At 40.7% G+C, this 12341-nt stretch overlaps 1 non-coding gene across 1 annotated transcript; it reads right to left on the bottom strand.

The window, feature by feature from the left end:
- Positions 1–2107: 2107 nt before the first annotated feature.
- On the bottom strand, positions 2108–2210 carry LOC143937606 (U6 spliceosomal RNA). Its single transcript, XR_013263699.1, has one exon. It is a non-coding gene; the product is annotated as a U6 spliceosomal RNA (small nuclear RNA).
- Between the last annotated feature and the right edge of the window lie 10131 nt (positions 2211–12341).

Here is a 12341-nt window from a genome sequence, read left to right as displayed (position 1 = left end):
CTTTTTCAGCGTGCAGTCTGGCGTACTAAGTATTTCGGATTTTTCGAAATTCTGTCCGTCGTACTTTGGTTTCAGCGGACAATCCGCTCGTCAGTAGGCTAGGTCGACGGACTAAGAATGGCGCATGCCCAGAAAGGATTTACACGGCGGAAGGGTGCTTTGCTGTGTATTGGACTTCCTATTTCTAGTCCCGTCGTACGTGCTGTACACGTCATCGCGCAAGCTTTCGACGGTCTGTTTGGGTATCCGTGTGTGGTCAAGTCCGTTCAGTCGAAAGTATGACGGACTGTCCGTCGGATTGTACGACGGACTAAGTACGCTATACAGTCCGCCCGTGTGTATGCGGCATTAGGGAGTGAAGCCTCGATGTCCTGCACTTGCAGATTGTCCTCAGTCTTCTGGGTTGAGTGATGGTTGGTGCCAATCAACATGGTAGGCTAAGGACATCCTGTTACAGAAAAGAGGTACCATAGGGGCAGCTCTGGGTTATTTTTATTTTTAAACACTGGCTGTAAAAAAAAATTCAGAAAAATACCTGAAATTTAGCTTTAAACCAGCTGAAGTCTCCAAAGAAGGAGTAAGTGGGCCACATGTGGCTCAAAAATAACAGTTTGATCTAAATTAGCAACCATGGTAAAGTGCAGATTCCTTGTGGTACTTGTAAATGCCAATTCCTGTTTCTCTATGGAGCCCCTGCAGAAGTTGGGGCCCTATACCCGGACTTTAACTTATGCCCATAATGGTTGTTTATCTCAACCAATCTATTCAGCAGTCTAAGCCCTTGTACACATGGTCGGACATTCCGACAACAAAATCTTTTGTCCTACGGATTTTGTCCGAAACTTGTGTTGCATACACACGGTTGGACAAAGTTGTGGGAAAATCCGATCGTACGTAACGTGTTGACGTTATTTCGTTATGACGGGACTATGTTCAGGCTAGTAGCCAATAGCTTTGGTCTAGGAATTTGATCTGAGCATGCGTGGCACTTTGTCCGATCGGAATTCTCTACACAAAATCGGACAAAGTCCGATCGGATCATGTTGTCAGAAAGTTTTATAGCCCAGCTCTAAAACTTTGTCCGTCGGACATGCCGATGGAAACAGTCCGATGGAGCCCACACACAGTCGGATTATCCGACAACACGGTCCGATCGGACCTTTTCCGTCGCAATATCTGACCGTGTGTACAAGGGCTAATACTGATGACTGTACTGTCCACAGAGGTTTTCAACTACAAGCAGGGGTCACCTGGAGGAATGTAAAACTTTAGGTCAAAATTGGGCAGCACATACATTATTGCCTTTTCTATCCTTAACGTAATACTTGTTAATGTACATAAAAGTGCACATTATTGTCCATGGAGTAATGTACCACAGATAACTGCGTGTAAAGGGACCATAAGGACTTTTTTTTTTAACTTGCATAATATCAGTTTAGCTATGACTCTCTTTCTGCTCTTTAAATGTTTCCAAAAATGCAGGGCACGGGTTTTCATGTTATCAGCCACTACAATGATGTTTTACTTTGTACACTTTTCCGATGTTGGTGGTTAAAGTGGTTGTAAACCCTTGCAACCAACTTTGACCTACAGGTAAGCCTAGATTAAGGCTTTCCTGTAGGTCCAAGAAATATCTCCTAAACCTACACGGTTTAGGAGATATTTGCGGAAAGACAGGCACTGCTGTCTACGCACTGAGCGCGCCGCTGTCAACGGCGATATGCCACGAGTGGCAGCTCCCGTGCGCATGCGCAGGAGTGACGTCATTGTGGCTTCGCCGAATGACAGCGGCAGAGCAGCGAGACCCACCAAGAAAATGGACGCCCCGGACTACAGGGGACAGCGGTGACTTCGCTGGCTCCTGTATCAGGTAAGTGACACATAATGGATTACTATGCGATGCATAGTAGTCCATTATGCTTTACCTTTGCAGGGAATCAAAGAGGAAGTAAACTCATCAGGGTTTACCTCCTCTTTAAGCTGCTCAAGCAAACCAACTTCTTAGTTGGTTCCTTAAGTATTGGGCACGTGAGCAATTTACTGAGTTATCTTTCACTCACTGACAGTAATACAGTATGGTTGGTCGCAAGTGATATTTATAGCTTTAGAATATTTTTTTTTTTTTTTTTTGTTTCATGTCATCCTTGCGCAGGGGCCATGCTAATCTTCTCTGTATCGTTCCAATTTTAGTATATGTCCTTCTGCAGGATAGATATTTCTCATGAAATACATTTAATTTGGTTTGGTTTCTTGCTCATGTTACCTGAAGCCTATTCAAAACCCACGTGGTCTTATTTTACTAAGAGAATTGTTGTGACTATTTCATGTTGTTGGAAACTACATGGACGATGGTGTTTTTTTATAGACGCAGTCTGTTTTGTAGACTTACAAGTTGGGTAGGGAGGGGACAGTCATAGTGCAGTACTACTAAGCAAGCAGATAACTCTGAATAGAGAAATATCACATACAGCTAGTTATATATAACATTGCACTGTACAGACAGCAACGTTTTTTTATTTTTAATTAACGCACATTAGTAGAATTATTTACATTGAAAAGACCAGACAACCCAAAAATAAATTTTTGTGAAGCCTAGTGAGTTGCGTCAGATTCTTAAATGCCTTGAATATGCCAACAGTGAGATCTCATTGTCGTAATTCCCTATGGTTCATCTAGGAGATCTGAAAAACTGAATAATTTTCAGTGGGCTTAATCTTTAAGGTGATCTATATTCACAAATAAATAACTAAATAAAGATATACTGTATATAAAGTGCCTTGAAAAAGTATTCATACCCCTTGAAATTTTCCACATTTTGTCATGTTACAACCAGAAACGTAAATGTATTTTACTGAGATTTTATGTGATAGACCAATATAAACTGGCAAATGATTGTGAAGTGGAAGGAAAATGATAAATGGTGTTCAAATTTTTTTACAAATAAATATGTGAAAAGTGTGGGGTGCATTTGTATTCAGCCCCCCTGATTTAATACTTTGTAGAACTACCTTCCACTGCAATTACAGCCGCAAGTCTTTTTGGGGATGTCTCTACCAGCTTTGCACACATAGAGAGTAACATTTTTGCCCATTCTTCTTTGCAAAATAGCGCAAGCTCTGTCAGATTGGATGGCGAGCGTCTGTGAAAAGCAATTTTCCAGTCTTGCCACAGATTCTCAATTGGATTTAGGTCTGGACTTTGACTGGGCCATTCTAAGACAGGAATATGCTTTGATCTAAACCATTCCATTGCACTCTGGCTGTATGTTTAGGGTCGTTGTCCTGCTGGAAGGTGAACGTCTGCCCCAATCTCAAGTCTTTTGCAGACTCTAACAGGTTTTCTTCTAAGATTGCCTGTATTTGTCTACTTCCATCTTTCCATCAGCTCTGACCAGCTTCCCTGTCCCTGCTGAAGAAAAGCATCCCCACAACATGTTTCACAGTGGTGATAGTGTGTACAGGGTGAATTGCAGTGTTAATTTTCCACCACACATAGCATGCGAAGCTGGAAAAGAGGTACAGTGCCTTACAGGAACTCTGTTATAGAACCAAGACGACTGAAGCTTAAGCTCTGTATTTTCCCTTTGTGATTACTATTGTGAAGTTGAAACCCCTGCGTGGGCAATCTTGGATGGACTTGTTTTTTTTTTCCTTTAATAAAAGAGGGTCAGCAAGCCCTTAATGGTACAACTGGCGTGGACACACTGGTAGGCTCTAGCTCTACATTAAGCTAAACAACCCCCAATATTACTATATATATATATATATATATATTATTTTTTTTATTTAAGAAAAAAAGGGAGCTGCGCTATAACAATTGATTTATGAGGCACAAATCACTGCACTCACAATACCAATGGTATATCACAACAAGTGAAAAATTTGACAATTATGTCAAAAATGCACACATAACCGTAAATACAATGATGCAACACCAAAAGCACAATATCTATAAAATATTGTGACATATAGTGAATAATAATATTATATAAATTGTGACAATTAAAAAATGACTAAACTGTAAAAAAGATAAACAACTGGTCAGTATAAGGTGATCAATAAAGGTAAAAAAAGATCATCAGTGATAATAGTGAGATAATTAAAATCAACAAATTGAGGTCAGAATAATAGGGATATAGTCCATACAGGGTGAAATGCTGGCTCTTCTATGGTGACATAACTGAACACACCAATAAAGCGAAGAGATGAGAGTTGTCTCCACCAAAGCAAACACTGCCGCTTACCAGATCGTGGCCCCGTGACGACGTCCTTTGCACGACAAAACGCGTAGGGTGGAGGAGTGACGCACTGATGTCATCGTTGAACGCTTAGTCCTGGAAGCTACGGGCTTATCGAGGCCAGCTGGCTTGATCAGAATTTATGCTATATTTATCTATTCAAATGTAAGTGTTCACTTGTTATGTTGTTGTTGTTATCTTATTTCAGTTTGGTGTTGTATAGCATTTTGAGTTGCAGCTTAGTTATTTTTGAATAGTGCAGTTTTCCTTTTATAATATATATATATATATATATATATATATATATATATATATATATATATATATATAAATATTGAAATATATTTATTTAGAAAAAAATATAAAGATATATTTTTTCTTTTATAGCAAGCCCCGCACGTTTCTAATTTTTATTTCTACCTGCAGTGTGCAGCCATATGAGGACTTGGCTGGTGATTTTGCATCCTTGGTATTTTCCTGTGATGATTTAACTATGCTGTGACATGCTGAGCATTATTAAATTTTATACAGAAGGGCATAAGCACACAAGAGAATATGCAAATGAGTAGATCAAACACGATTACCGTATTTCTGTGAGTAGAAAGCGGCTCCTTCTATCTTCCACAATGAAGTTGTCATCAGATAAATTCACACATAAGGGAATGAATAATGAGCATTTTTTTCTAAATAAATGGATGTAGCGGAATACTAAATATACTTTACTAATGGGACTACTCCACGCCTTTCTCTAACCTGTTGAGAGTTAGAGAGCGATGGAATTCCCCTAATTTGGTAGTAAAGATGTTCCTCTCTTCCCAGCCTTCTATTGAACAATAGCAGGACCTTTGTGCATTGTTTGCCTACATTTTAGGTTATTTATATAGGTGATGTATAGGCGGGAGGTATACAGGATTGGTGCGTTGGGTTGTCATGTTTCGTCATCCATGGGAGCACTGGGCTGGGAGACACTTGCCTGCTGCATCAGTACTAATATGTTATTTGAGTTGGCTGGAATGCCTGGGTGGAAATACTTCACTATTCAGCCATGGATTTGCACTGGACCTACAGTCAGTGACAAATGGTGGGCATTAATTGGCTACCTGCTCCTCTTTCAGGTCTGTGATTTGGCAAGGGAAGTCTTTCAGCAAAAGTTCCTCTTGTGTTTCTGACATGACATTGTTACTGCCTCAAAAATAAGCTGATGTTGGAATATGTGAAAAGGTGTGCCATAGTAAGCCATGTCCAATAAGAACATCCGTTTTTCACTATGTCCACCAGTCAATGTGGCATCATGGCAAACTTGGCACGGTCTACTTTCTTTAGCCCATAGAAATGTATCTCCATTATTAAAAGGGCTAGTTGATTGTATTTGGCACCATCCTTCTCCAAGCCATAGGTTCTCCATCCTCTCCTGATACCACCTCTTGAAGACTAGGAGAAATGGTGAAGGTATACTAGAAGAAGCCAGGTAAGTGTGTCAGGCCCATTATAGTTACATAGTTGGTCCTGGTTCGGGCATCCAGAGACCTTATGAATGTAACTGTACCCTTGCTACACTTTTTACCATACTTTTCCAATACACACAACTGAATATTACTTCCAGTAGAATCTCTCTTGCTGCTTGTTATTCCTCTTTTTTCCTTGCCTGTGTTCATTTGGAGCACTAATGATTCATATAGTTGCATAGTTTGTTAGGCTGAAAAAAAAGTCTATCTAGTTCAACCAATAGAAAATACAAATAACATATATTCTTTTCGGGCACAAAACAAACGATTGCAAAAGCGTGGAAGCGGCCGATTCTCATGAATGAATGAATAACTTGTATAGCGCTACATTTAGGAACTAAATCGACTCAGGGCACTTTTGCTGCCAGTGTCTGTCTGCGTTTTCAGAAGAGATGGGTCTTGAACTTCTTCCTGAAGGCCAGATAGTTTTCCTCCAAACGGATGTCTGCGATAAGAGCATTCCATAGCCATGGTCCTTGTACTGCGAACCTTCGTTCGCCTTTTAATTTGTAACGGGTCTTGGGGATGTGGAGGAGGTTCTGGTTAGTTGACAGGAGAGTGTGACCTGGGGTGTAGTGCTTTATTTTGCCGCAGAGGTATTGCAGGGCTTTTCCTTGTGCACATTTGTGAGTGAGGCAGAGGGTCTTGAATGTAACTCGATCCTTCACGGCTAGCCAATGGAGGGTCCTCAGGAATGGGGTGATTGATTCCCATGGTTTTTTTCCAGTTACTAGTCTGGCTACTGGACGGTTTGTAGACAAGAAATTTGGTATTTTGGAAGTCCTAGGTAGAGGGAATTTGCGTAGTTGAGTCAGGAATTGATGATTGTTCCAACTACTGCTGCTGTATCTCCTTCCGGGATGAAGGGGATGAGTCTACTCAGTAGACGAAGAAGGTAGTGGGATCCCCTGACTACTGATTCTCAACTTCGACAAAGTGAAAAGTCGGGTGAATGAGAAACTGAGGGCAATACGAACCGACACATGATAGAATCTTACGTACCTGGCAGCCATGACTAGATTACTTCCCATCAACACAACCGCCTATGCGCTTCCTAGAACTGTAATCTAATACGACAAGTTAATATACCCATAGTGAGCCTCTAGGACAGAGATGACCCCCCCCCCCCCTCCTTTTTTCCCCCCTTTTTTTTCTCCTTTTTCTTTTCTCTTATTTTTTTAACTCTTTCTTTTGACGCTCCCTGTTTTGTAACTGTCTTTTTGCCCACAAGTAAGAGCGACTTTTTTTGGTCCCTTCGATTACTATATTGTTTTTTCTAGTTCTATGGCCCCTAGTCGAAGGGCCCTTTTTGGAAAAGAAGCCCAGCAATTCCAGGTAATTCCAGGCAGGGCTCTGCTAGTTGATCATCTAACAATCCAATATTGCTGGGATTAATTGTCTTTCATTTCTGCATCATTGCTTAATGTTCAATATTTGCAGAGGGAAACTCTTTTTGGATGTTGTTCATGTTTTGGCATAGTATCCTTGTGCTGTGTAATTGTCCATTTTTCTTACAGTTTCTAATAAAATTCAAGTGAATGAATATAGGAATAAATAGAAAATAGAAAACTTCCATATACAGAAACCTGTATCCACAGTTAATCCAGGGGAAGGCAAAAAAAAATCCTATAAAGCGTGATCCAATTTTCTCCAGCAGGGGAAAAGATTAATTCCCTGAATCAACAATCTCTGCTGTTATTACAGGAGACGCTTTCAATGGATTTGCAGTAGAGATAAGCCAATAATGGTTGAGAAACTTGTTAAAGTGGTTCTAAAGGCAGGAGGTGTTTTTTTTTTACCTTAATGCATTAAAATGCATTAAGGTAAAAAACCTTCTGGGTGCAGCTCCCCCCCCCCCCCCCCCAGCCACCCCTTATACTTACCTGAGCCCCATCTTGATCCAGCGATGTACATGAGAGCAGCATCTCTCTTGGGTCTCTCTATCCTCATTGGCTCACACAGCAGTGGGAACCATGGCCTCCTGTTGCTGTGTCAAACATAGCCAGTGAGCCAATGCGTATAGAGCGGGGGATGGGGCCGAGCCGTATTCCTTGTGTGAATGGACAATGTCCACTTACAGAAGTGCAGCTCAGGACAAAGTCTGCTCAAGTGTTCACGTAGAAAAAAACCTTGCAATTTGGGACTCTCAGCTGGGGGAGGAGCCAAAAAGAATCGGGGGTGATCTAGGCAAAACCATTGCACAGAGAAGGTAAGTATAACGTTTGCTATTAAGAAAAAAAAATAACAACCTTTAGAATCACTTTAAGTCCCCTCCTTGGGTGTTTGGGCATATGCAGGAAGCCAGTCTAAGAATTTTGGGTGCTTCTTGGGAAAGTCTCCTGTCCAGTCTCCCAGGATCACAGGTTCACCATTATTTCAGTTATTGAGCATGTGGTCTAGGTGGGACCATCCTGAAAGTTGGTGTGATCTTGGTAGAACCACCAGGAGGGTGGGATTTCAAGGTGACGGTACATTTTATTCCTTATTTTTTCAGGTTTGTAGCTTCCTGTGTTACCCTCTTGCTCATTGGACTACAAAAGAGCCCAATTACCCATGAGGCCTTCCCTTAGCTCTCCTCTACTAGTAAAATTGCCTAAATCCAAGAAGCTTGCTATTGGGGGCACTTGGTGGGGGGGGGGGGGGGAGTTAGGACCGCCAGTTAGGGACCCAAAACAAAAAAGAGGATCGGGGCTGCTCTGTGCAAAACTTGTCAGAAACCATGAACCAGACCTACACAGAAGTACAATTAAATCTCACTTGTTTATTAATAAAAAATAAAAAGGTAAATAGAGTAAACGTAGTCAAAGCATAGCCAGAGTCCAGTAACCGGATCGAGTAGGCAGCCAGTCTAGAGTTCAATAACCAGATCGGGTAATCAGCCAGGCCAGAAGTCAGGGATCCAAGTGGAGCAACAGCAAGCAGGGTAAGGAGCCAGAAGGGATGTCAGCAAGCCAGTCTTTAAATAGAACCCCAGGAGATGGTTTCTTGTGATGTGACCAAGGCGAAGGCAGAGATGAAGTGAGCTGGACAGCTTTAAGTAGGCAGGTCAGACAAGTAGGATCAGGAACAGCTGGGTGACTGTGGAGAGAGATGAGAGGTGGCAATTAGCCGACAGCTGAGCAGCCAGCCCAGAGAAGGAAGGGCTAAGCCAGCCCTGACAAAACTATTGCACAGAGCAGGCAAGTATAACATGTTTGTTATTAATAACAAATAACCTTTAGGGTCACTTTAGGATCCCTCCTAATGTCTCATATGGTGTTTGGGCATATGCAGGAAGCCAGTCTAAGAATTTTGGGTGCTTTTTGGGAAAGTCTCCTGTCCAGTCTCCCAGGATCACAGGTTCACCATTATTTCAGTTATTGAGCATGTGGTCTAGGTGGGACCATCCAGAAAGTTGGTGTGATCTTGGTAGAACCACCAGGAGGGTGGTATTTTCAAGTTTGTGTCTTGGGTGCTGGTGATAGTGTCCTGGGCACTGGGACCAAGATGACGGTACATTTTTTTCCTTCTTTTTTTCAGGTTTGTAGCTTCCTGGGTTACCCGCTTGCTCATCTGACTACAAAATAGCCCAGTCACCCATGAGGTCTTCCCTAAGCTCTCCTCTACTAGTAAAACTGCCCAAAATCTCCCTCTTTAGCTCTTAGTACTTGAAACGGGTTAGTTGGCAGCACTGTGTAATGCAGAAAATCCTGACAAACGCACAGTGCATTGCAAAACCTCCACACTTGGCCTAACTGCTGTGCAGAGGATTGTGGGAAGACAAAGATACATTTCAGGCAGTTATAAAAGCAGTATTTTAAAGTACATTTAATGATTTTCTTATCGACTACACAGCTAGACTAAAGTGTGTTCGTTTTTTGGATTTTCCAGGACTTGAATGAAATAATTAAAGCTGAATCGCAGAAAAGATCTAATTGTACAGTAGAAATACATATACGTTTTGGGAGCTATTTTACCTGCCAACAGATGTGCAATTCTGTTTAACTAGACCAGGGGTCTCCGACTATGGCGCGCGGGCCAAATCTAGCCACTGCAAGATTTCATCTTTTCATCTGGCACTCTGATGTAAGAGGGGACTGAGATAGGGACTCTGTAAAGGGGGGGGGGGGGGTCTTTGATGGAGACTCAGATCTAAGGAGGCTTAGGTGAGGACTTTGATGTACGGGTGGACCCAGGTGGGTTCCAGTTTATTTGGAATTTATTTGATGGAAACTCAGCTGTAAGGAGGCTTTGGTGACGACTCTGATGTACAGGTGGACCCAGGTGGGTTCCAGTTTATTTGGAATTTATTTGTCTTGCTTTGCTAAAGTTTTTTTTTTTTTATCTATTCTAATTCATTTAATGTTGATTACAAATAAACTCCAATTAAAACGTATTCATGGCTGGAGTGCCACGGGTGCAATCTGTCACCTGATCACTGTACCGGCCCGCTGCTGCTATCATCTGATCAATGTGGCAAATCACAGCAGGTTTCATGACTATTATACACAATGAAAGGCTTTGATTCGTGATTGTGATGAGCTCTGTGATTGGTCACAGTGATCACATAGTACAGACAGGGCCAATCACAGCCCATGTGTATCATGCAATGCCAAGCTGCTGCAAGCACAGCGAAGGAATAAAGGGAATTAACTCCAGAGATAAAATGATAATTCTGCCACTCAACAAGACTCTGGTCTGGCAGCACCTGGAGTATGCTTTTCAATTCTGGGCACCAGTCCTCAGGAAGGATGTACTGGAAATGGAGAGAGTCCAGAGAAGGGCAACAATGCTAATAAAGGGTCTGGAGGACATTAGTTATGAGGAAAGATTACGGGCACTGAACTTATTCTTTCTGGAGAAGGGATATGATTTCATTGTACAAATACTGTACCGGGGACCCCACAATAGGGATAAAACTTTTCAGAGAAAGGGCATTTAAAAAGACTCGCGGGCATTCACTAAAATGATAGGAAACGCGATTTAACCTGAAACTGCACAGGGGGTTCTTTACGGGAAGAGCGGTAAGGATGTGGAATTCTCTTCCACAAGCAGTGGTTTCAGCGGGGAGCATAAATAATTTCAAAAAACTATTAGATAAGCACCTAAACAACCGCAACATACAGGGATATACAATGTAATATTGACATAAAACACACATACAGGTTGGACTTGATGGTCTTTTTTCAACCTTACCAACTATGTAACTTTGTGATTAGCTGTGGCCAATCACAGCTAATCACAATAGGAAAACACTGAATAAATCGTTTTCATTCAGAAAAAAATGGTTGCGTATAACTGTAAAATTCAGTTATAAGCAATCATAGTGTGTAAAAAAAAAAAACTTGAGTAACACAGTACAGTGTTACTATAATAACGCTGTATTGCTCTGGTCACTGTATGGAAAAAAAAAATAGTAAAAAAAAAAATAGAGTGTGTGTGTGTGTGTATATATATATAATATATATATACACACACACACACATTTTTTTTCACATACTGTCATCAGTCAGTGTCTGCCACACCAGTTATGACAGTATGTAAAAAATGTTAACAAATTGTGAAAAAACATTTTATTTTTATTTTTTTCATTTTCAAAAAAATTGCGACAAAAAAATTATAACTTCAGAAAACTCACCATGCCTCTTATTAAATACATTGGACTGTCTACTTTCCGAAAAAGGCAGTCATTTGGGGGATATTTGTACTGTCCTGGCATTTTCAGGCCTCAAGAAATGAGATGTCAGTACATCATGATTGTCACATATACTGTATATATGTCCCATAGTTTGTGGACTCGATTCCGTTCCTACAGACTAAATAATATATGCTGATTTGGGTTGTTTTTCCCCAAACAAATGTAGCAAAATATATATTGGCCTAAATTTATGAAGAAAGATTATTTATTTGCAAAATGTTAGAAACAAAGAATTTTTTTTTTCACAATTTTTGATCTTTTTTCATTAATTTAGCAAAAAAATAAAAATTCTGTGGTGATTAAATACCACTAAAAGAAAGCTATTTTTTGTGTGAAAAAAATTAAAAATAAAAATAAAAATGTCTGATTGGTACAGTGTTGCATGAGTGTGCAATTCTCCTTCAAAGCGTGACAGCGCTGAAAGCTGAAAATTGGCCTGGGCAGGAAGGGGGTGAAAGTGCTCGGTATTGAAGTGGTTAAATTGTTCATATTTGTAAAATATACAATGTGGCCCCATACTGAAACTTTTAGGGACCCATTGACTAGGCTTATGATCCTGATGGTCTCACCGGACAGTACAGCCAGGTATACTGCATTCCTGAAGACCTCATGGCTATGGTATTAACTATGGCATGACCTGTTACCAATAACCCCATCCCTCCCTCTAATGACCACACAACACATGGGTGGAGTGAATTGGCCACAGAAGCCATTTTAATAACCAATATATAAATTTCCATAATTAACATAAAATAACGTAATAACCTTTGCATCTATATATATATATATATATATATATATATATATATATATATATATATATATATTTCCAGCTTTATCACCACCATGGGGCACAAGGTCCAATAGGCATAACACATAACTGTACCTGCTAGCCACTTCTCAAGCCTCAAGTCGCTAAAGC

Source organism: Lithobates pipiens, unplaced genomic scaffold, assembly GCF_037356315.1.
Source record: "Lithobates pipiens isolate NorthernLeopardFrog02 unplaced genomic scaffold, aLitPip1_a1.2 Scaffold_28, whole genome shotgun sequence".
Taxonomy (NCBI): domain Eukaryota; kingdom Metazoa; phylum Chordata; class Amphibia; order Anura; family Ranidae; genus Lithobates; species Lithobates pipiens.
The sequence above is the reverse complement of the archived record's forward strand: the minus strand, read 5'-3'. Positions and strand labels throughout refer to the sequence as shown.